The following is a 25742-nucleotide window of genomic DNA, read 5'->3' on the forward strand; positions in this document are numbered from 1 at the left end:
AGGCACGCGGCGAACTTGCGACCCCGCCCTCGCTGCCCTCGCGGCCCCGCGGGCGTCACCCGCGGGCCGTAACGTTCCGGCCCGGCTGAGCTGCCCTGACGCCCCGGAGGGAGGGACCCGGAGGAGAAGGGCAGCCTCCCCTTTCAGCCCTGTCCAGTGTTAGGCTCCCGAACCGTCGTGGAGGAGACAGAAACGGAGAGGTGGAAACAGAGCCCAGGGGAGGGAGGAACTCCACGCGACTTTCCTCCTCTGCAAACAGCGTCCCGTAGCTGGTGAAGGTGAGTTCCGTCGGGGGGGGTGGGGGAGGGGGAGAGGAGCCAAAGTCTTGGCCCGGCTCCCAAGTGAGTTCCTTTTGGCCCTTGAACGTCTGTCCCTGGGTTTCTTGTGGATTCCAAGGATGCACCTGGCAGGTTTATTTTTAAAGCACGTACTTTAAGATTACTTTAAAATCTTTTGGCGAAGGAAGCAGTGTCTGATGAGTTTTGGATGAGGACTTTCAGGTGTGGGGAAAACTAGCAAAAGCAATTGTTAGAGGCCGCTTTTAGACAATAGGCGTGAGCAGTGGAATGTAGAAAAGGCCCACAGCGACTCTCTGGCTGAATACAGTCAGGCCCACCAGGCAACCCATCTCAAAATACCCATAGGCCCTAACTAACCAATAGGCTACTTAAAACCAGGCACAGTTCCCAAAAAAGGGAAAATGCCATACGTTCGTTCGCAAACTCCTCACCTTCCCCCTTTAAATACAGCTCCCACCCACTGCCTTATTGCAGACAGTCTGCTTTGCTGATCTATCTGTAGCTCCCTTGCGGTGTATTCAGTAAACTTCTATTTTCTTTGTTTTGCCTCACGTGAATGCTTTCACTGCCAACAACACTGACCCCCTCCCCCCCTACATTGGGTCGCCCCATGTTTAAGGGCCTCCATCCCATTAGGAGAGGCCACAGCAACTACAGTTGAGAATGTCACACACCTAGAGGCACTTCAGTCAGGTAGGTTTGACTCCTACTTGGGCCTATCTTACTTTCAATGAATTGAGGAACTTATTTAAATATGCATTCGGAAAATATCTGTGCGTCTATGTGGCTCAGTTGGTTAAGTGTAAGACCTTTGGTTTCCATGCAGGTCATGATCTCATGGTTCTGGGGGTCTGAGCCCCGCATCAGTGCAGACCTGCTTGGGATTCTCTCTCCATCTCTCTCTCAAAATAAACATTCAAAGATCTAGAGATATGTATAGATCTAGTACATTGAGTACACCTTTTGCTATTTTTACACAGATGGCAAAGAAGAATCAATGATAAAGCATCAAAGCCTTTAAATTCTGATGTTTCTCTATTAAAGTTTTTCCTGTCTTATTCATAACCTCTTTTTATCCCAAATCTGACATCCACGGCCAAACCCTAAAATCAGTTTACTGGTTCCAGCCTATTCTTCCCCATATTGTATCTCCCATACAGTATCTAAGCCTCTCCCCTATCTTCTTTCATACGCCAAAAAGAAAAAAAAAAGTCAGCTATCCTGGAGTTGCCAATTTGCTCATGTTTGACAGTCGGCCTAGCAAATGGGACTCCCCATAAGATTCTTTCTCCTCAAGCGCACCTGGGTGGCTCACTTGGGGGGCGGACTGGGCTGATGAGTGTTAGATGCTTGGTTTGGACTCAGGTCCTAATCCCAGGGGTTGTGGGATCAGCTTCTGCACTAAGGATGGAGCCTGCTTGAGTTTCTCTCTCCCACTGCCCCTGTCCCCAGGTCACAGGAGTGCGCTCTCTCAAATAAGAAAATAAAAACAGACTGTCCCTAGAATGAAGCAGAAAACTTAACACATTATTTTTCCTGATCAGAAATGATATAAGTTTTTATTTACTGTGAGAGAGAGTGCGCACGAGAGAGAGCAGGAGCAGGGCAGGGGCAAAGAAAGAGGGAAAGAGAATTCCAAGCAGACTCTGCACGGTCCCCACAGAACCCAACTTGGAGCTCAAACTCACAAACCATGAGATTGTGACCTGAGCCGAAACCAAGAGCCAGACACTCAATGACTTAGCCACCCAGGCCCCCATGATCAGAAGTAATTTAAAGGCCTTGAAAATGAACTAACTTTTATTTCAAGAAACAATCTAGAGGAAATGCTAAATTTTGTAGACATTGGGTCTCTTCATTATCTTTGCAGACGACTGAAGATTTATTCTCTAAAGATACTCTGACCCTCCCCCATTCATGCTCTGTCTCTCTCTGTCTCAAAAATAAATAAACATTTAAAAAAAAAAAAGAAAAGTTATGCCCACACAGAAACCCACACACGGATGCCTACGGCAGCTGTACTCACAATTGCCAAAACTTAGAAGCAACCAAGATGTCCCTTACAGGTGGAGGGATAAAGGAACTGTGACACACACACACACACACACACACACACACACACACACAAATGAAGTAGTATTTCAGCACTAAAAGGAAATGAACTGCCAATCCACCAAAAGACATCGAGGAATCTTAAGTGCGTATTAGTAAGTGAAACAAGCCAATCTGAAAAGGCTACATACTGTGTGATTCCAACTACACGACCTTCTGGAAAAGGCAAAACTATGGAAACAGGAAAAGGATTTGTGATTGCCAGAAAGGGGGCGCAGAGGATGTTTGGGCTAGTGAAACTACTTTGTGTGATACTTACAACGGTGGATACATTTCCGGATACTTTGTCCAAACCCACCCTGCAAGAGTGAGCCCTAATGTAAACTATGGACTTTGGATAGATTCCTGAGTTGTCACAAAGGCACAAAGGCACTGCAGTGGGGGGTGTTGACAACCAGGCAGGCTATTTGTGTGTGGGGGGGGAGGGCAGGAAGGGTCTGGGCAATCTCTGTCCCTTCCCCTCAGCTTTGCTGTGAACCTAAAATGCTCTAAAAAATGAACAATTAGCATTTTTTCAAAAAAAACGTCAGCCCCCTAGACCAATTTTCCCAAAGCAAGCAGCTTGAACAATGAAGGCAATCATGTTTAGAAATTAAAAAATGAAAAAAGATGGGAGTCACAAAAAGTTTCACTTACTCATCCAATCTTTCAGGGCGGACTACAGAGTTTTACCACACTAGGTAGAACCTGGGTTCTTCTATCTGTTTGAGAAGTTGGTGTTGTAGAGGTATGAAGCTCATAGGCCAGCAGATACCGTCAGAGAATGAGGTTGGGGAGGTGGGGTCACTCTGAACAGTTAGGTGCTGTGAGGTGGCTAGGACCCAGAATCCAGTAATGTTGTGTACTTTATGTGAGGAAATGTGCAGGTGCGAAACCGCAGGTAGCAGGGGAATTGAGGTAAACGTGAAGCAGCCTGTCCCTGGGTGGGCTCAAACCACCAACCTTTCAGTTAACAGCTGAACACACTAACCAATTGCACCACTGAGACTTTACTGGGTGGCTTTTTTTATTTCATTGTGTTGGCACTTCCACCCAGGATGTACGGTTGCCAGTCCTGTAGGAAAACTGCAAATTTCAAAGCTTCAAAAAATAGATTAGAGAGATAAATGGTGTTGTTTATCCCATTTGAAACTGGTATGTCCGGTGATTATGAAACTAAAAGCACAGAATGTCTTTGCCACAAATTGCCTCTTACCTGTTCATTGCCAGTGCCTTCAGAGAGATCGGTGGGCTCTGATACCCTGGACCTGAGCCACAGAGGGTCCTTAGGAAGCTCAAGGCCTGGTGGGCTCCCATGATGGCTCTTTCTGTCACTCTGCCCTCACCCAGTGAGAGAGTTTGCCCACCCTTCCAAGAGGCCTCTGTGTAGATGTGTTGCTTTGGTTCCTATGTGTAGCACGGGAGCTCCAGGGGCAGGGGTCGTTCTGAAGGTCCATCTTGTTGCCCCTCCCTGAGAACAGAGTCTGACACTCACCAGAGTCTGATACCAGGAAGTTCTGTTAAGACTTGTTGAATACATTGTTGTCTGTAGCTTTTAGCCCCATGAAGAACCCTGAGAATGGAAATGAAAAGTTTTTCAAAGCCCAAAGTTCTTTGTAAAAAGCTTTTATCCAGGTTGACTCCTCAGCCTCCCCAGCAGCAGGCAACAGGAAAGGCCTACAGTGGACCCTCTGTCCAGGAGGCCCCTGCCTCCTTTAGGAGAGTTGTGTCTGCATTGTGGTAGGTGGACCCCTGAGGGTGGGGCAAATCAGTGGGGGGTGGGGAGGGGGGAAGGGGGTGTTTGGAAAAGGGCAGTGAGACCTCCTAGGAGGTCTTGTGTCGGGACAGAAGCCTGATCCAGAGAGGTGGGAATTGTTTTTGTTATATAACAGAATAGGGAAGGAGGGTCTGAGCTGGAGTGGGAGAGAATGGAGGGAGGAGGGGGTGGGGGAGAGAGACCCAGAGGGAGGAAGAGATGGGGAGGGGATGAAAGAATTTATACTTACATCCCTCCCTCACTTGCTCTCTCCTTCTCCCTTTTCTTCCCATCCCAACAGCTGAGGAATCCTGATGTAGGGAAATTTAAGAAGACCCAACTAATGTATGCTCAAGAGGGCAAGCTCTATGTTGTAAAGATGGTTTGCCCTGGAGGGTGGGGGGTGGGTGACATAGATAAAAGGGATTAAGAACACTCCTGTCATGATGAGCACTGAGTAATGTATAGAAATGTTGAATCATTATACTGTACACGTGAAACTAATATAAGACTAATTAATATATATTTCAATTTAAAAAAAAGAAACAATGGTTCTGCCCTTGTGTGGCTTTGGCTAAACACACTTCAAGTGTCTCCCTTCTTTGTTCTATAAAATGGGACTAATTAAGAGCATTTTACTTCATTCTATTATCAGATGTGTTTTGACTTAGTTACTATTGGATCAGTCATGTTAAAAGCAGTAGAATCATGAATATTACTGTCATTATCCTCCTAATCTTTTGACAGCCACTATCCTTATTTATTTCACAAATATGTTTTGCTCCTTCTAGAAATTACCGTAAATGGGATCACAGGGTATGTATGCTTATGTCTACTTGCTTCTCTCTATGTAATGTCTTTGAATTTTATCCATGTCATTGAGTAGATCAGCTTTTCATTCCTTTTTATTGCTGAGAAGGATTCTCAGCATAATTGCATAAATATTTCACAATTTCTTTACCATTCTCCTGATGATGGCTATTTGGGTTGTTTCCAATTTGAGGTGTTAGGAATAAAGCTGCTATGAACATTCTCATTACAAGTGGGTTTTTTTCTTTTTTTTTTAATTTATTCATTTTTTGAGAGAGAGGGAGAGAGAGACAGTATGAGCAGGGGAAGGACAGAGAGAGAGGGAGACACATAATCCGAAGCAGGCTCCAGGCTCTGAGGGGTCAGCACAGAGCCCAACTCAGGACTCAAACTCACAAACAGTGAGATCATGACCTGAGCCAAAGTCTGTCGCTTAACCAACTGAGCCACCCAGGCACCCCCAAGTGTTTTTGTAGACACTTTTCCGCCCCATTTCTTTTGGATAAATACCTAAGGGAGGATTTGATGGAACCAAAGAGGGAGAGGTGTATGTTTAATTTCATAAGAAACTGACAAAATGTTTCCCAAAGTGGTTGCACCATTATAGTCATGCCAACAATGTATGAGAGTTCTGGTTGTTGACAAAAATTCCTTGACAGAACTGTCAGGGTCCTCTAAACTCTCTTCTCCAGCGGGCCCTGACCTTCAGCCTTCGGAGTTTGTCTTTGCATTGTCCAATTTTAGCAAGAATCCTGCTAAGTCATTTTAACCAGAACCCCCTCCATGACATCTGGTCAGGTTCCTTGTCCTCCGTCCCTGGGTGATGCCTGATGACTTTGGCAGGCCTTCAGCAAGAGCCCCTTGGCTGGTTTAGCCAGAATCTCCCCCCCTTAACCCTGAGGTTTCCTCTTAGTAAATTTTCACTCATTAACCCTCTCTCTGGTCCTGCTCTGGGCTATACGTTCCCACTCTCCCTTGTTGTATTCAGAGCTGAGCTTGGTCTCTCCTACTACAAAACCCCATTTTAGTAGTCCTTCTTAATAAAGCCTGCCCTACTGTTCTTTAACACAAGTCATGTATGATTTTTTATTTTGTTTATTCTACTGAGTGTAATAAATCTCAATGTGGTTTTAATTTCCATTTTCTTAGTTTAGGGGCACCTGGGTGGCTCAGTCAGTTAAGTGTCTGACTTTGGCTCAGGTGATGATCTCATGGTTTGGGAGTTCAGGCCTTGCATCGGGCTCTGTGCTGACAGTTCAGAGCCTGGAGCCTGCTTTGATTCTGTCTCCCTCCCTGTCTGCCCCTCCCCTGCTCTTTTTCTGTCTCTCGAAAATAAATAAATGTTAAAAATTTGAAGAAAAAAAGTTTGCTTAGAAGAGTTTATGGTAAGTCTTAAAGTCAGGTAGTGTAAGTTTGCCAGTTTTGTACTTTTTTTTTTTACACAGCTCAATAAAATTTGAAATATGCATATATATACACACATCTATATGTACATATATATTTCAAATTTTATTTATATATGTACATATATGTGTGTGTGTGTGTATATATATATATATATATATATATAAAATCATCACACAGATCAAAGAATGCTTTACTCTGCTCCTCTCACTTCAATATTGTATCTGTGTCCTTACATGTACTGGTTGATCATATGGCACAAAAACAGACACATAGACCAATGGAATAGAATAGAAACTCCAGAACTAGACCCACAAACGTATGGCCAACTAATCTTTGACAAAGCAGGAAAGAACATCCAATGGAAAAAAGACAGCCTCTTTAACAAATGGTGCTGGGAGAACTGGACAGCAACATGCAGAAGGTTGAAACTAGACCACTTTCTCACACCATTCACAAAAATAAACTCAAAATGGATAAAGGACCTAAATGTGAGACAGGAAACCATCAAAACCTTAGAGGAGAAAGCAGGAAAAGACCTCTCTGACCTCAGCCGTAGCAATCTCTTACTCGACACGTCCCCAAAGGCAAGGGAATTAAAAGCAAAAGTGAATTACTGGGACCTTTTGAAGATAAAAAGCTTCTGCACAGCAAAGGAAACAACCAACAAAACTAAAAGGCAACCAACGGAATGGGAAAAGATATTCGCAAATGACATATCGGACAAAGGGCTAGTATCCAAAATCTATAAAGAGCTCACCAAACTCCACACCCGAAAAACAAATAACCCAGTGAAGAAATGGGCAGAAAACATGAATAGACACTTCTCTAAAGAAGACATCCGGATGGCCAACAGGCACATGAAAAGATGTTCAGCGTCGCTCCTCATCAGGGAAATACAAATCAAAACCACACTCAGGTATCACCTCACGCCAGTCAGAGTGGCCAAAATGAACAAATCAGGAGACTATAGATGCTGGAGAGGATGTGCAGAAACGGGAACCCTCTTGCACTGTTGGTGGGAATGCAAATTGGTGCAGCCGCTCTGGAAAGCAGTGTGGAGGTTCCTCAGAAAATTAAAAATAGACCTACCCTATGACCCAGCAATAGCACTGCTAGGAATTTATCCAAGGGATACAGGAGTACTGATGCATAGGGCCACTTGTACGCCAATGTTCATAGCAGCACTCTCAACAATAGCCAAATTATGGAAAGAGCCTAAATGTCCATCAACTGATGAATGGATAAAGAAATTGTGGTTTATATACACAATGGAATATTACGTGGCAATGAGAAAAAATGAAATATGGCCTTTTGTAGCAACGTGGATGGAACTGGAGAGTGTGATGCTAAGTGAAATAAGCCATACAGAGAAAGACAGATACCATATGGTTTCACTCTTATGTGGATCCTGAGAAACTTAACAGGAACCCATGGGGGAGGGGAAGGAAAAAAAAAAAAAAAAGAGGTTAGAGTGCGAGAGAGCCAAAGCATAAGAGACTGTTAAAAACTGAGAACAAACTGAGGGTTGATGGGGGGTGGGAGGGAGGAGAGGGTGGGTGATGGGTATTGAGGAGGGCACCTTTTGGGATGAGCACTGGGTGTTGTATGGAAACCAATTTGTCAATAAATTTCATATAAAAAAAATAAAAATAAATAAAGTGTTTATTTTTGAGAGAGAGAGAGACAGAGCATGAATGGGGGAGGGTCAGAGAGAGAGGGAGACACAGAATCCAGAGCAGGCTCCAGGCTCCTAGCTGTCAGCACAGAGCCCGACGGGGGGCTCAAACTCACAGACCGTGAGATCATGACCTGAACTGAAGTCAGATGCTTAACCGACTGAGCCACCCAGGCGCCCCTGGGCATAACTTTTCAACTTCTCTGGCTAACAGGGAGCCCGAACACTGGCTGCTATATTAAGAACATTTTTGGTTTTGTGAGAAATTGCCAGACCGCCTTCCACGGTGGCTGTACCATTTTGCGTTCTCACCAAGCAGTAAGTGAGAGCTCCTGTTGTTCCCCCATCTTCGCCAGCCTTTGGTGTTGATGTGCCTCAGTTCTTTTTCATGGGGAGTAGGAGGCCAACCATGGTGTCCCGTCCCCAGGGAGTGCCTGGATTTGGGCATTGCTCTATCAATAATGTTGTGATCAGTGGATCCTCATCATCATTGTCCTCTGCATTTGTTTGACAGAGGCATTTCTTCCACAGTATGTGTGATACTTATTTAACCTCTTCCATATTGCTTTTGAAATTGAGTTGGTTTTATGGTTTTATGATTACAAATTCCTGTACACATATTTTTGGCCACTTGTGCAGGTATTTCTACAGCGTACAGAACTGGAAGTGCAATGACTGTAGTATAGTGTTCATATGCTGCTAATTTAGGGAAGTCCTGCAAACTTGCCTTCCACGGGAGCAGTACCAAATCACAGTCCAGTTTATTTCCCAAGCTATCAATGTGCCGTTCTTCAATACCTTGCCCACACCGCAATCTTCCTGAACCCCTTACACATAAGACTTTTTTCTTTCAAGGCCCTGAAATCTCGCTCAGCATTAGATTCATTTTAGTCCACCTCGTCCGTCCCTAGCACCAGCAGCTCCTGTGTGTGTACTGATGTCTCTGCTTCCCCTGAGCTGTGATCAACGAGAGGAGGACTGTCGGGTTTTCCCGTGGCTGGTAACCAAGAACCATTCCACGTCCTGGTTGGCCAGGGTTTTCATGCACTGATCACCCAGCCCCAGCGTGGCTCTGGGCTCCTCTGAAGGCTGCCTGTGCCCATGCCTCAAGGGAAGGCTTGTGGAGGGAGGCTCCTGGGCTCCGCTCATTACCTCCCTCATTGACTGCCACAACACTACTATCTCCTTTTATGTTCTAGTTACATCCTGCCTGTGGCTATTCCTAGTGGTGTTTCCGTTATGACGCTGATATACAATTGAGTCTAAAAAGAAATTTACTAAGTAGAAGCTGTAAATCAAAGTATGGAAACTCTTCGGTAATCGGTGATAAAGGTACATGGCTGTGGCCAACTATGAAAGTGCTGTGTTCCTTAATGAGCTTTGAGAAGCATGATTTTTGTCTCATTTTTATGCGATCTCCTCTGTCCCCCTTGTCACTGCAGGTGCACTCCCTCCTGCCCTGAGGCATTAAGTAGGAGGGAGGGCCTCAGCTGTCTGCTCCACACTTTGAACATAAAAGGCACACTTGACAGGATTTGTTTTCTTTTGTTTTTGTTTTTGTTTGTTTTGGGGAGCCTCTCTAGGAAACTTCCTTGTTCAGACCATTAAAAAGAATCAAGATTTAGTAAATACTTCGGTTGGGAGATGTGATTGCATCATCCCGGGAGCCATGGAGTCTGTTTCTGGGGAGGACTAAATCGTTTTGTTCTTTCTCTTCTTCATTCCGTCCATTAGTTGCCAGTGTTAAGTAGGTCTTACTTTTAACCTTCTCTTTCTTTTCAACATCAGGGAGGCTGAGCCAGGAGGGGACGGCAAATCTTGGTGAAGGCTTCTCAGTGCGCGCTGACAGGCTGGCCAAACACGAGGGCTCTGGAGGCAAACTGCCCGGCCCTGAGTGCTGGCTCTCTCTGTCACAGGGCTGGGCCCCTTGGAGAGTCAGACCAGCCTTTCAGTGCCTGAGTGTCCTCACCTGCAAGCAGGGGTGCTGATAACCTACACCGTCTCAGGGTTGTTATGGGGACTAGATAGGTTATGCTCCGTACAGCACCGAGGAACTGCGTGCTGCTCACACGGTGACGCTCACTCGGAGAAAACTGCCAGTATCATTGTAACTAAGACTTCTGTTTTCACTTCTAACTGCACCACTGATGACTTTCAGCATTCCCCAGAATGAATGAGGAGTGTTAAATGGTTCCCATGGGCTCTCCGCCTCTGTATCAGTGACCAGCACCTGGAAAACTGGTCGCTTGATAATTTCCATGGTGAGTTAACTGACAGGACAGTGCAGCAGGGAACTGGATCCAACTTGATCAAATTCTCAGACCTTGGACAGGCGTGATGAGTGTTCAGCTCCAGGTAGACAATCTTTTGCCCGTGCTTCTAGCAAGAGCTTTTGATATCCAGTCAGACTTACCCGGGAGTATTAAAAGAAAACTTCAGCTATGCACCAGTGACCCCCCCCCCCACCTTATTTTAAGAAAAAAAGGAGGAAGAAAATGTGATTTATCTGGAAATTGTAGATTTCACCTTTCAGTGATGATTATTTGTAGCAGAACAGCATTTCGCCCTGAAAAGAAATGAAGTTTGAATGGAAGGAATTCTGCTTGAAGATTTGGAGAACTATCAATGCAGATAGGACCCACCAGTCCTTCAGCTCAAGGGGAGAGATGAGAGAGAAGAGAAACTCAATGGAATGAGACTAATTTTCTGTGTTATCCCTTCAGGGCATTTGCCAGTTCTTGGCAGGAACAGGAGACTGAGAAACTGGAGAGAGGGAAGCTACTAAGAGTCAGAGAAAACAACATGTTAAGTGATCTCATAGGTCTGGACAGAGAAGTTGGGGTGCCGGGGGGTGGGGGGGGGGGAAGAGGAAGGACATATGGAACTGTCCAAGGATTCAGATTTGAGCAGCCAAGATCCTGGAATGGGTTAAGTGAGCTGGGTGCTTGGTACAGAAGAGCCCCACAATACATTTGCAAATTAAGCTATGTGCATCGAAGGGGCTTGGAAGGCCAGCAGAGTGTGGCTGAAAGAGAGTGGAACTTGCAGCACTACCGTGGTGCTTAGGGGATAAAAACTGAAGCTCAGGATTCATGGAAGAGGAAGGGCCCAAGGAAACATACCAAGGTCGCAGGTAGGAGCCCCGGACGTCTGCAGCACAGCAGTGTGAGCAAACTAGCTGTAGATTGAGGCTTTCCCTGAGGGCGAACCAGCTGCAAATCAGCTTCGTCAAGGATTAGAGGTGATGCGCCCCTCTGCTGCCTGCTGGGGGAGAAGGTGAAAGATCTTCAGAGAAACAACATCTCCAACCTGGCTGTCCTTCACACCACGGGTTCATCATTCAATCACAATATTCTAGGATTGTAAAGGAAGAGAAGCAAGAGAAAGAAGGCAAACCGTAGAAATTGCCTCTTGAGATCTTGAGTTCTCAGATAAGAACTCAAAGCGGTAGGTTTTAGGGGAGCCTGGCTGGCTCGGTGGGTAGAGCACGTGACTCTTGGTCTCTCTGGGTTGTGAGTTTGAGCCCCACATTGGGTGCACAGGTCACTTGAATAAAATTTCTTTAAATTACTTAAAAATCAGGGGCATTTGTGTAGCTCGATCGGTTAAGCATCTGCCTTGATTTTGGCTCAGGCTCAGCTCATGATCTTAAGGTTGGTGAGATCTATGGGGCAGAACCTGCTTGGGATTCTCTCCCTCTTCCTCTTCCTCTGCCCCGAGCTTGTTCTGTCTCGCTCTCTCTCTCTCAAAATAAATAAATTGAAACTTGAAAAAATATATTACTTAAAAGTTAGGGGGAAAAAAAAGGTAAAGTGGTATGATTCAGCTGTTCAGAAAATAGATGACAAGATAAAATATTTCATCAGAGAAATAGAATCTAGTTTTAAAATCACATGAAAATTAAATATATGTAATAGTTGGCATTTTAAAAAAGTCAGCAGGTCAGTTTAACTGCAGCTTGGACTCAATGGTAGAGAGAGTATTAACCTCGAAATGTGTAAGTAGAAAGAAACTCTGCAGACTGAATCATACAGAGCCAAAAGGAAGAAATATTAAGAGCGTAACAAAGATAATGAGCCATGTCATGAAGTCCTAACACGTGTGTAATTAAAGTCTCAGGGGTTGGAGGACCAGAAAGTGGGGCAGAAACTATATCATGGAGAATCAAAGAAAAATCATGATGGTCTCTCCAACCACATGTGCAAGAAGTTCGGTGCACTGCAAGCCAGGTAAGGACAAGAAGGTCACACCCCTAAACTGCTGAACAACCAAGGGCAGCTGAAAACAATCACAGCAGCACCCAGATTGGGGTGTGGGGAGGAGGGGACACTCCTATGACATCGTCCAAAGATTGGGAGCTGAAATCTCAGCAAAAACATGAAAAAGAAGACCTCAATGAAGGGCCGGAGCAGTATGATTTCCAGCCACCACGTGCTGTCCCCGACCCAGTATCTTTCAAGGGTGAGTGAAGTGGAGACCTTTCCACATAAGCTAACGAAAAAGAAATGCAAAGTGCAAAAGGTAACTCTTCAGGCAGAAGTAACTGCACAGGTCACAGGGGAACTGTGCAAAAGGAAGGAAGGAAGGAAGGAAGGAAGGAAGGAAGGAAGGAAGGAAGAAAGGAAGGGTGGAAGGGCAATGAATAGGTAAAATGTGTGGCTAAGTCAAATAAATATGACTCTCTGAGCAATGGTAATAATGCCTATGTTTTTAAAATGTATGTTGAGGGGCGCCTGGGTGGCTCAGTTGGTCAAGCGTCCCACTTTGGCTCTGGTCATGATGTCATAGTTCCCGAGTTTGAGTCCCGCCTTGGGCTCTGTGCTGACACCTCAGAGCCTGGAGCCTGCCTCGGATTCTGTGTTTCCATCTCTCTGCCCCTCCCCTGCTCATGCACTGTCACTGTCTCTGTCAAAAATAAATAAAATAGATAAAATGTATTTTGAAATAAAATTAATGCCAATAACTCAAAAATGAGGAGGGTAAGTGGAGTTAAGATATTCCAAGTATACAGTGCAATAATGTGATAAACGTGTAAATGCTTGTACTAACAGCCAGACTAATATATGCAACATATCCATCAACCCGGGAAGTTTCCCGGCAAATTATTTCAAAAGGGAACCACTCTTCTCTGCTAATACTTCCTGGAAATGGAATCACCCAGGAGTATCAGATAGGTACATATAACTATGGGAGGGGCTTATCCGTGTTACCGCCTAAACCATAGTTTGGATGTTTTTACTACAGAGTACTTAATCCATTCTAAACATATACTAGGGTTTGTGTATCACCTCTGTTGATGGGCATTTGGGTTGTATCCGGTTTTGCCTAGTATGAATGATGTTGCACGAACGTTGGCATTCATTTTTCTGGGGGAGTGAATAGCAATATTCCTAGGTAACGGGGCAGGTCAGGTTTTTCACTGTATGAGAAACTGCCAAATATTAGGAAAGGCGTTGTGCTAAATTACAGTGCAATCAAGATCATGCAGTAATACCGTACACACTCCGATGCGGGAGGGAGAGAGGAAACCGCTTTAAAAATACCTATTTTTCTAGGCTTTTCGTCTTCACTTTGTTCCCAATGCTGAAGGCCCCCGTGAAGGTGGCTGTGGTCACACCGAGTCTCACCACCAGCCTATTCGGGAGACTCCAAGGCAGCCCACCCAAGAATCACTCAAAACGCCAGGTAGGAAGAGACCTTCCCTCCCCAGTCGTGGCTCTGCCACTCTTGCGCTCGGTGCCACTCAAGTCGGTTTCTGGCTCTTCCTTTTCATCCCTCTGGTCCGTGACCGAGATTTCACTGGAGCGTGTTGGCCGCGGACCTCCGGTCAGTGGCTTTAAAGCAGCGCAGGCAGGAGCCCGAGGGACCCCCTTCGCCCAGAGGACACCAAAGAGACTCCGCTCTGCCGGGAGGGCCGCGGGGCAGCGCAGAGCCAACGGGCTGGCGGAGGAAGAGCGCGCACCCGACGTCTGTCCCGGGGCCCCTCGTCCTAGAGGCGGACACCCTGCGTTCGGTGCGATTCCCGAGGCCAGGCTGCTGAGGGCGCTAGGGTCCCGTCCTCGGGGGCGGGGGGCGGGGCGGCGCGGGGTCCTTTGCCGGGGCCGCTTGCGGGGCGCGGGCTCCTCGCTCGCAGGGGCGCGGCTGTTTCCAGGGCCTTGGGCGGTTCGAGCGAAGTCGGCGAGCCCGATAGTTGGGGCCGAAATGCCGCTTTTGGGGGTTAGAGCCGGAGACCAGGCCGCCTGCCTCGTTTCCGTAGTGTAGTGGTTATCACGTTCGCCTCACACGCGAAAGGTCCCCGGTTCGAAACCGGGCGGAAACAGCTTCCTTTTACCACTACCCCCCCCCCCCCCAACCCCCCCATCAATTGTCCTTTAAAACGCAAAAAGAACGAGGGCCGGAGTCCCACCGCCACCTGAAAGCCTTCTCAGCACTCGACCACCAGGCCTGGCCGCTGTGTGTCTGCTCCCAGTCACCTTGGAGAGCGGGCCACACCCACTCAGTCACTCCAACAAGGGCACGCAGGACGAGGCCCACTTCAGGTTACCTCTACTTCCACGCATCCGCTGGCCTGCTCATCTGGCGCCTCCGTCTGCCCCACGGGCTCACAGCGACCGTGGCTCTGAAAAGCAGCACGTTCTTCCCTGGGCGGCACGCTTGCGCAACAGGTGTATTTATTTGCCTGACAGAACGCAAAGAACACAAACCAGCTGCACCTGGGACCCGAGCCAAAGACGCGTAGGTGAGGAGTTTCAGGCTCCACCTAATGAGCCCATGGGGACACCAAAGGAGCCCGTCCCCGTGCCCTCATCAGGACAGCTCTGGAGCTACTTCGGAAGTCGCCAAGTAGAGGGACTCCGCCCCTCCCCCCCGCTGAGAGTCGAGTCCGCACCTTACCCATCAGCAAACGAGGCTCAGAAAGAGAGCACGGCCTTGGCTCAGCAACACACACGGCTCCAGCTGGACTAGAGTGTGGCACAGGCCAGTCACCTTGTGGTCAGGGCCCAAGGGGTCGCTGAGGCTGGAAGAGGTGGTGAGCAGCAGGGCAAGGGCTGGGAGCCTTGTGCGGCTGCATTCAGCCCTGCGCCGCTGGGAATCGCCTCCGCTTGTGCTCTGTCCGCCTGGGAAATGTCACCTTGACTTTCAGGGTTTTCATCTGCAGGGGCCGAAGCAGGGATCCTGTGTGGGTGGATTCCCCAGGATCGGATCGGTGGGATGGGATTTGGATTTTTCACCGCTACTGCTCAGGGTCGATTCCAATCCAGGAGACTTTGTGGCGCTGTCTCCATACTTAGGATTTGCCTTTTCATCCCCCAAAGCCTGGTGTGCACCCAGGGACGCTTGCAGAAGTGGCTGTGCAGTGAGCCCCTTAAATACGGGAGGTCAGGAGTCCGGGTCCTTGTAATGGCCAGGCTGGGAGAGGGGAGCTGGGATGAGAAGCCAGGCCGGCGGCTCCCCTCTATTCACCTCAGAAACCCAACGTCTCACTTCAAGCGTTTTCCTTTAAAGAGAACCTGGGACTTGACTTTGTCCCGCCTTTCAACCAAACAGACTCGGGCTTAACAGCAGTGGCAGGACCGAAGGTTTTCAGGGTTAGAGCAGGAAGCCAGGCTGACTGTCTGGTTTCCATAGTGAAGTGGTTATCACGTTCGCCTCACACGCGAAAATTCCGTGCTTCGAAACAAGGCAGAAACAGCTTCCTTTTCTTCAATGTTAATCCTCCTAACAGAAGGAAAAAAGGCAAGGGATTGGGAAATTGGGAAGGACTTGCTGTACCTGTGATTCTCAGGAACCATGGGAAAAAGTACAATTACTACTCACTCACCACTATCTGTGAGCCAGTACTTATTTGTCTTCTCATAAGCAGGTTGAAGAGGAGGCCAGGGTGTTACCACGTTCCCCCCACCCCCGGAAACACAGCAATACCCAATTCAGGTTGGACTTTATATCAGGAAATGCCTTAAAATTCCCTTTGTTTATCTTCTAGCGCCTGAATCTTCTCCATAGGCTCACACTGGATAAAAAGATTGTGTATCTGAAGTATTGCCTAAGGGTATGGCTCAATTTCCCTTGACTCCATAGCAAAATCGCAGAAGTTTATTTCCTTGACAAAGCCAAGGTAAAGATATCTAAATCTGTACCTGGATCTCAAGCCAAGGATTTCCAGAGTCAATATTTCCATATGCATACCAATTAAAAGTATATATTTTTGTATGTTACCGAACTAAAGAACCCAACACTCACTCAAGGATACTATATGTGTTTTTCAAGAACACAATCTTATTTACATATGCAAAGAGAAAGTGTGATGAAAAGACTTTCAGTAAATCCCTGAGAGTGTAAGCCACCAGAGGTGGACAAGGGAAAGGGTGTGGGGAAGCAGAAACTAACTGAAAGACAAGTATGAAAGAACCTTGCTTAGAGCGCCCATGTTATTTTTTTCCTGAACTAAGGTACAGAATGCCTGGTCTTATGTACCCAGGACCCAGAAATATATTGGGAAATATATCAGGAAAATGGAGTTTTCTTAAATGCTATAGGAAAACAGAAAATTGTATCTATGTAAACCAGTCTAGTGAAAAACATAAGGAAAAAAATTTTTTTAATACATGATATAGAAATGAAACCAACTGGGTCAGGAATCCCCAACACAAGACTACACACTGCTAATTATAATGGCTTCAAGTCTTCTCAGGTTGTTATAAAAGTAAATTTCAGTTACAATAGGATATTAGAAAAGGGCTAAATATTAAGAGCACTACAAACCTGTACCAAGCTGAGCACGAAAGAACTAAATATGATTCTTAGACAAAGGCAGAGGGCAAAAAAGTATTACATTGAGTAGAGTTGTGTTAAAAAACAAAATTTGAGGGGCGCCTGGGTGGCGCAGTCGGTTGGGCGTCCGACTTCAGCCAGGTCACGATCTCGCGGTCCGTGAGTTCGAGCCCCGCGTCGGGCTCTGGGCTGATGGCTCGGAGCCTGGAGCCTGTTTCCGATTCTGTGTCTCCCTCTCTCTCTGCCCCTCCCCCGTTCATGCTCTGTCTCTCTCTGTCCCAAAAATAAATAAACGTTGAAAAAAAAATTAAAAAAAACACAAAATTTGAAGGTCTAATTGGCTTTAAGTAATTCATGAATTGGGCAATATCCCAGCTAACAAGTAGAGGGGAGCTTTGCAAGGTTTTTATAGGAAAGAGAATGGGACAACACGGTATTAAGCAAAAGAAAAGAAAGGATGTTTCAGACTGGGTCATCTTTCCTTAGGGGGAGTAGCTAGGATTCTAATTAGGTGGATTACTTCATCTTCCTTTAGGGAAAGGAGAGGGCCCAGGTGACAGATTAACTCATTGGTGCTGACCAGAAAGTTCCAGATTTATTGGCCTAAAATTCTAAAGTTTTTTTTTATGTTTATTTACTCGAGAGAGAGGAAGGGAGAATGAGTGGGGGGTGGGGGGTGGGGGCAGAGAGAGAGAGAGAGGGAGACACAGAATCCAAAGCAGGCTCCAGGCTCTGAGCCCTCAGCAGGGCTCAGACTCACAGACCACCTCCCAAACCATGAGATCATGACCAGCTTAGCCACTTAGGTGCCCCTATTGGCTTCAAATTCTACTCTTGGAGAGGCAGAAACTGCAATTAAGTCTTGGTTGGTTGTCCTGGGGGCAAGTGACACTATCTTGGGCCTGTGTTTTTCTTTTTAACAGGTGTAATTCTCTTAGGTCTATCCATAATGTAGTCAGACTGCTTTGCACCGAACTGGCTTCCCTTCATGGCCAAAGGTATGATAAAGGAAATCTCGAAGTGAAGTTTCACTATTTGCTCTTTGTCTCTAAAACAAAGGAGATTAAAAGAGGAATCATTCAATATTTGGTCTTTTCCAGAGACTCACAAGAGACATCGAAATAGAAAGTACAAGTATTGTTACAGGCAGCTGGTTAGGTTCCAAGAGGATGTCTGGAGGCAAACAATGAGGAGATCAGAGCCAGACCAGAGGTCAGGAGAGTCATAGGCCCTTCCTGGCAGCACTCTAAAACAAAGCCACAAAAAGCTATATCCAACCAGACAGGCCCAAGATAGCTGATGAAGTAGGTTGGAAACCCCTGGCAAAATAAAGAAAAAAAGATGAGAACTCCTGCTTCCAAGCTATCCCCACCCCAAGTAATGAACATTCTACCCCCTCGTTCACAACTGTCAATAAAAGATAGAAACCTAAACCCCAACTTCTCTGAACTTCTCTCTCCCCACCTCCCTCTCCCTCCTGCTTCCCTGCTCTCTATCCCAAGAGTAATAAACTTTACTACTTGTGTCCCTACTATGCTGTGTTGCACGTCTATCTCATGACAAGACCAAGAACCTTTGCCAACCTGTTTGGGACGGGCCAGGTCGGAGCCTCAGGGTCTCCCCAGGTCACCTGGCAAGAGTATCACGCAGATTTTCTTTAGCAACTTGGGCACATTCCTTAATGTTCAGCCTCCTGAATTGTCGCTGGGTCCTGAACACCTTTTTTGAAGAACTGGTGACCATAAGTCTACGCTAGCGGATATCCTAGAGGATCAACAGCTGGGTTTGCAATCCAGTCCCTGGGCCAGGCTTCCAGTATAGGATAGAAGGCCCCAATTGATAGAATTTTTATGTTCAGGCTCCTTGACTTCCAGAAGCTGTTGGAAGCAGACTTCAGCAATCCTATTGTGAAATTTGTGATGGATAAAAGGGCTGAATTTTGGTTGCACATCCCCATGGCTCTTAGCCTAGTAAGTAGTGATTCACTTCTACCTAGGGATTATTCCCTGCAGTCATTCATTCAACCTGTTTTCATCCTATTCTTCTATCCTTCCCTTGAGTGGGCATTACTCTCAAGTAATTTATTCCTAGTGTCCCTTTGTTTCCATATAGAGATCTTATGATTTCTTTGATTTCTCCACCTCTGCATGTTCATAAGTCTGGCTAAAGTTAGAAACCCACACCAAAGACAAGTCACACAGCTGGACACAACCCCATCTACTTTCACAGGATCCCAGGATCCAATTTTGAGGTCTACAGCTGGTGGTTACCTTGGTGTGGGAGCTCTTGTGGGGCAGGCAGGTTTAGAGGTGGAACAGAAGGATTGAATAAACACAACTATCATTCCTTTCCAGGGAAGCAATTCCCTAAAGAATTTTTTGCCTTATTTTTAATTTTTTAAAAATGTTTTTTAATTTATTTTTGAGAGAGAGAGAGAGTGAGCAGGGGAGGGGAAGAGAGAGACACAGAATCTGAAGCAGCCTCCAGGCTCTGAGCTGTCAGCACAGGGCCAGCGCAGGGCTCAAACTTGTAAACTGTGAGATCATACTTGAGCTGAAGTCAGCTGCTTAACAGTCTGAGCCACCCAGGCACCCCAGAAGCTTTTGTCTTTTGCCAAGTCTAAGTGACCTAGGCATGATTTCATGTTGCAACCCTTGTTGGGTAAGAATTCCCAGATGTATGTTGGAATATCTAAGCTGGTTCCTTTACTTACTTTCTGATTCTTGTCCCACTGAGATTTGAACTTTGCTTCTGAATTTCTAGTCCAGAGCTTTGATCCCTGGACCTTAAGATAATGTTGGGAGGAGATGGCTTATAAGACTTTTGGAGAAACAAAAATTAGCTATCATAGAAAAACATGCAGTATGGATTTACTCTGTGAACCAGGTATGGTTATAATGTCCAGTGAATTTTCTTAATCTTAGAGTGCCAAAAATTCTTCCCCTTACATCTGTTTCTAAAGTTCAGAGTCTTACCAATGTATTCATATGCTTCTTGACTTCTCCTCCAATTGACGGAATCACAGGGAGAGCTAAACTATGCCTTTGGAGTAGAAATCCAATATAAAATGATGTAACTTCCAACTAGGTCCCTTTGATTATTGGGTTTGACAAAGAAGTTCCACTGGCTCTCATGTTCAGTATGTGAACCATGCCTAATGGTTTCAACAGGGGTTGGATGGGGGATAAAGAAGAGGCTGATAACTATGGAATGATACTTTAGGGGAGCAGAGATGAAATTTTATTTCTACTCTTTCCCTCTCTTGTCTGTATAATCCCACCTATTATCTCTTATTCTTAGCCCTAAAGAGCCATTCAGGACTGTTTTTATCTTATTTCCAAGCAAAATTTTATTTATGCTGATTTTATTCTCTATCCTTCCTAACTGTTCTGCTAGGATCTCTCTACTTTGTAGACTGCTTCTCCTGTCTGTCCTGCTAAATTCCTTTTCCTGTGTGTCTCAGAGAAAGAGAGAATTATTCTCTTATTCATTTATCCATTCTTTAAAGCTAGGTCTTGAGGATATATTAGGTACTTACACACACACTTGGCTTTCTAGGAACTTCCAATATTTTGGAAAATAAGGACAAGTAGACAGTTATTTCATTAGGGAATTCTTAATGTCAAAATGTAAATAAATACATCAGAGGGCATCTAAGTCAGTTTAGAGGGTCAGAAAAATCTTTCAAAGGAAATGACTTCTGGAATGAGATTTCAAAAATGAGAATGAATCAGAACAATGAAGAGGAGGCGGGGAGAGACGGTTCCCCATAGAGGGAAGCACATGCCTAGAAGTGTGATAGTGACCAACACGTGGAGATCTGAGAACTGGCAAGAGACTAAGATGATGAGCATGTCGGGATATAGATCATAAGGTATCAGCCATTTTAGAGAAGGAATACAGGGATACTAAATGGAGTTGGGCTGCAGGTATGTAGATTTAGGGTGTAGAAGGGTCACTCAGAATGCAATGTGGCAAAATATTGGAGTCAACTAGACTGGCTGGAGGGAGGCCAACTTTATACTGGTTGTATTAAGGGAGGTTAAAGTGCAGGATACCAGGTGTTGGCCAAACATACAGGTACTTTCCTAACCACCAGATAGAATGTCTGATGTGAGCGAATGATCTCTCCTCACAAGACATTTGAGCAGAAACTACATGATGTGTCAATAGTCGAAAAGACTCTTGCAGGGGCCCTGGGCGGCTCAGTCGGTTAAGTGTCTAACTTCTGCTCAGGTCATGATCTTGCGGTTTATGAGTTCAAGCCCCGTGTCTAGCTCTGTGCTGACAGCCTGCTTGGGATTCTGTGTCTCCCTCTATTTGCCCCTCCCACACTCACACTGTGTCTCTGTCTCTCTCAAAATAAATAATCATTAAAAAAATATATATGTATATATAAAGATTCTTGCACCAGTTGCCTCTTTCAATCGTTTCAACTCTAAGATCCTTTTTTCCTGTGCTTGACAATTTCTTCGCCAAATAGATTTGTTAGTTTAAGAGGATTTTACACTCACCTTAACCTGAATTATCATAAGATCTTATCAAGTGTCCTGAATTACTGAGGAAAAATGATTAGTTAACTGTGCCTTGAGGAAATCTGGAGGGCACACCAGGCCAAGACATGTGCTTGTGTAGAGGGTACCTGGTCCACGATTGGGGTCAGGAAGGGGCCAGCCTGACTCTAGGGAAGGATTTGTATAAGAGAGTTCTGGGAATTAATATTGGATAAGAAAGAGAAGTCACAAGTTAGAAGAACTACAAAGGCAGGGCGAGGAGTTTCGAGTTTGTATAGCAGATGGTGCAGAGTAAGTTTTCATAAACAGAGTGGGGACATGATGAAAATAGAACTTTTGGGTAATAAGATAAGACATTTGATAGTGTGGAGATGCTAGAATCAGAGAAAGTAATTAGGAGAGTGCAGATATGAATGATGAGACTGATATAAGGGACTGTCTGGATGACTAAGTGTAAAAGATGCATGAAAGACATTTTATTTTATTTTTTATTTTTTTAATTTACGTCCAAGTTAGCTAGCATATAGAGCAACAATGATTTCTCTTTTTTTAAATGTTTTATTTATTTTTTGAGAGAGAGAGACAGAGTGTGAGTGGGGGAGGAGCAGAGAGAGAGAGAGAGAGGGAGACACAGAATCTGAAGCAGGCTCCAGGCTCTGAGCTGTCAGCACAGAGCCTGAGGTGGGGCTCGAACCCACAAGCTGTGAGATCATGACCTGAGCCGAAGTCAGACGCTTAACTGACTGAGCCACCAAGGCGCTCCAACAATGATTTCAAGAGTAGATTCCTTAGTACCTCTTACCCATTTAGCCCATCCCCCCTCCCACAACCCCTCCAGCAACCCTGTTTGTTTTCCATATTTAAGAATCTCTTATGTCCCCCTCCCTGTTTTTATATTATTTTTGTTTCCCTTCCCTTACGTTCATCTGTTTTGTCTCTTAAAGTCCTCATATAAGTGAAGTCATATGATTTTTGCCTTTCTCTGACTAATTTCATTTAACATCATACCCTCTAGTTCCATCCTTGTAGTTGCACATGGCAAGATTTCATTCTTTTTGATTGCCAAGTAATACTCCACTGTATATGTATATACCACATCTTCTTTATCCATTCATCCATCGATGGACATTTGGGCTCTTTCCGTACTTTGGCTGCTATAAACATGGGGGTGCGTGTGTCCCTTTGAAACAGCACACCTGTATCCCTTGGCTAAATGCCTAGTAGTGCAATTGCTGGGTTGTAGGGTAGTTCTATTTTTAGTTTTTTGAGGAACCTCCATACTGTTTTCCAGAGTGGGTGCACCAGCTTGCAGTCCCAGGATGAAAGACATTTTGAAGAAAAACTTAAACATTGGTGAGAATGAGGATGCATAGAGGGGAGGAGAGAGAGGAGCCCCATGTTTACCTCCTGAGCTGACGAGGCTATTTGAAGACTTCAGTTGGCCACTGTGTGAGAATATACATTCATTTCACAGTAAGAATATAAATATGTTTGATTATGGGGTACTGCCCCAGACCCCACTGGAGGGGTATATGATGTAAGGACTATGTGCTGTATTACTCCTTAAAGAACCACAGAATTCTGGTTCTGAACACTTCTGACCCCTATATTGCTGATAAAGGAATTGGACCTCTAGTACATTACTTAGTGCTATTAGTATCCACGGTATGGAAATCGATGTATGTTTATGTCGGTGAATGTGTGAAGGGTGGCCAAAAATTACACACAACAAGAAGTTTGAAAGGTTTCAGAACTCTGACAAATTCACAACAATTAGGTGTTTGGTCTACAGTTGTCCAACCCCCTAGCTCATGGTATCTAGAGCCTTGAGGCCCTGCTTCCTCTTCCCCTTTCATTTTACTCCTATGGGGAAAGATCAACAACTCTCTCTCCCAACCCCTCCTATCTTTGTAGAACCTTCTCTTTAGGTTAGAGTACTAGAGATAATGGTAGCTGAATAATAGGTATAATTTTGTCTGTCAATCTAAAGTGCTCTAGATTCAAGTGGGTGATTTTCATCACAGGAAAACTCTATGTTTTACCAATTCACCGCTAATGGAGTGCTTTGTAGAGATTTTAAAGAAATCTCATACTTAAACTGAATTTTTTTGTTGGCAATTATGTTGTGGACCAATTCTGAAACTCTTTTGAATTTACTATAAGACTACAAATGAGCAAATATGCTGATACTGTGGGAATCAGTGTTCTCACTGTGAGAGAAGCAAAAATATGTCATGGGAAAGGAAGAAAGAACTGTGTGGTAATGGTTTGGAATCAGAGATATCTGTAGGGTCTCTTGTCTTTATTGCTGAGAGGCATTGACACCACAGTATCAGTGAGAACAGCTGCCATTCAGATCTTGGGTTCTAGAAATCATTGGGGCGCCTGGGTGCCTCAATCGGTTGAACGTCTGACTTCGGCCCAGGTCATGATCCTGCACTTTGTGGGTTCATGCCCCAAGTCGGGCTCTGTGCTGACAGCTGGGAGCCTGGAGCCTGCTTCAGAGTCTGTGTCTCCCTCTCTCTCTGTCCCTCCCCTGCTTGCCCTCTGTCTCTCTGTCTCCCAAAAATAAATAAACATTTAAAAAAATTAAAAATAAATAAATAAAATAAAAAATAAAAATCATTTCCCCCTGTAATGAGCCAGGGATTTTGAGAAATGGCTGATTTTAGGTCTGGCTGCAGAAAGAATGAAATCCTAGAAAATATAGTTGTGTTATAAATCAGTAAAATACCCAAGACTAATGTGGACATGTCAATGGCACATAGATAGGTAACTGCCTTGGGGGAAGTCATATTGGCCACATTTGTCATCTGTCACCTAGCAGAGATGGATCTCTGTCAAGTAACAAACACGTTTATCATAAGAAGTTCATTTCACGATATGAAAACCCAAACCATGGGCACCTGGCTGGCTCAGTTTGTAAAGCAAGTGACTCTTAATCTCAGGGTTGTGAGTTCAAGCCCCACACTGGGCATGGAGCCCACTTAAAACAAAAAACAAAAAACAAAAAACAAAAAAACAAAATAAAAAACCCAAACCATCCACACTGATGTTACTGATGGAAGGGAACGTCAACAATGTACAAATAAGATAGTTAGGTAGACAGATAAATAGACATTAAATCCAAGGACCTGACTGAGTGTGTAAAAGCCAAAGCTTTCATTTTTACTGATGAGATTCAACAGAAGGACCAATGGAATATGGGCTGAAAGATCCTTGTCTACACAGATGCATTGTCAGGTACCAAATTCTATTGGCTCTGATGAGTTGTATAAATGGGATAATTTTTGCAGAAACAACCAAACACTGGCAAGGAAAAGTGTGAAGTTAGTCGCCCACATGCTAATTCACCCTTCTACAGGAGGGGAAACAGTTATTAGATTGTTTGCATCCAAATAAAGGCAAAAATACAATTTATAAAGAAAGGGGAGGAGGATCATATGTCTGGGAACAGTCAGTTTTTTGTCCTACTGGATAAACTGCTTGGCAGGACATTATCAGAGAGATTACTCTAGTCACTCTTCTCTGCATGCAGTTTATTGGAAGACTTTCTAAATATCTTGGAAGTTTAGCTGCTGAACATATGCAACAGTGTATCTCTGGATAATGTCCACATGTCTTTCTGTTGTACCTCTCTTAGTTAAGTCAGGAAGGCACCACTCCCCTTCTATACAATCCGATGTATAGAAAGTTTGTTGTGCAGGCAAAAGTATGAAGAAAAAGGCCCTCTCACTGAGTTTGAAAAATATATTGGAACATAAATCGGTGCAACTCTTACTAAAGTCAAACTAAGAAAATATAGAGAAGCCTTTGGCTTCTAGCAGAGGGGAAGTAACAGAAACCAGATTTAGCCTCATTTGAAAATAAAACAAACACAAGAACAGATAATATAAATGAAATTATGGTTTTCAAGATCCTGGAAATCAGGCAACAAAGGATAGCAACCCCCAAGAGATGGGAAAGAAAGAGGTGAGACCTATGGTTGTCCCAGCTTACACTGTCAGGTGCAAAATCATTTCCAGATGTGGTACAGGAAGGGATCAGAGGCAGACAAAGAGACTGTATTGAGGAGATGAAGCTGAGGTCTGAGGAGAAACAGCCAGAGTTCATAGGACACAATACCAGTGAGGAGACAGCTGGGCAGAGAGAGAAGTCAGGAATTCCATCTCCAGGACTCTGTGGATCATGAACTCAGTCCCTGATCAGTGAGCTCATGCTTGTGAAGAAACTATCTGAGGTCACGGGAAGAAACATATGAAAAGATTATGGAACAGGGCCTGGCATTCCCATAGGGCAGGAAAGAGTGCCTGTTCCCACTAGGTAGACTGGAACTATGCATAATTTGTTCTGCTTCAGTAGTAAGAAATAATCAGTCCTAGAATGAACACTGTTCCTGAACCACCTAAAAAATCCTA

The 25742-nt window shown here is 44.9% G+C and overlaps 2 long non-coding RNA genes and 1 other non-coding gene across 3 annotated transcripts; all 3 read left to right on the forward strand.

The window, feature by feature from the left end:
* The first annotated feature begins 22 nt into the window (after positions 1-22).
* LOC122481087 lies at positions 23-22959 on the forward strand. Its single transcript, XR_006296749.1, has 3 exons — positions 23-278; positions 13594-13723; positions 22616-22959. It is a non-coding gene; the product is annotated as an uncharacterized LOC122481087 (long non-coding RNA).
* On the forward strand, positions 14285-14357 carry TRNAV-CAC. The gene has a single exon. It is a non-coding gene; the product is annotated as a tRNA-Val (tRNA).
* On the forward strand, positions 15627-18342 carry LOC122481088. Its single transcript, XR_006296750.1, has 3 exons — positions 15627-16154; positions 17734-17808; positions 17911-18342. It is a non-coding gene; the product is annotated as an uncharacterized LOC122481088 (long non-coding RNA).
* Positions 22960-25742: the final 2783 nt, after the last annotated feature.

Source organism: Prionailurus bengalensis, chromosome C1, assembly GCF_016509475.1.
Source record: "Prionailurus bengalensis isolate Pbe53 chromosome C1, Fcat_Pben_1.1_paternal_pri, whole genome shotgun sequence".
NCBI lineage: Eukaryota > Metazoa > Chordata > Mammalia > Carnivora > Felidae > Prionailurus > Prionailurus bengalensis.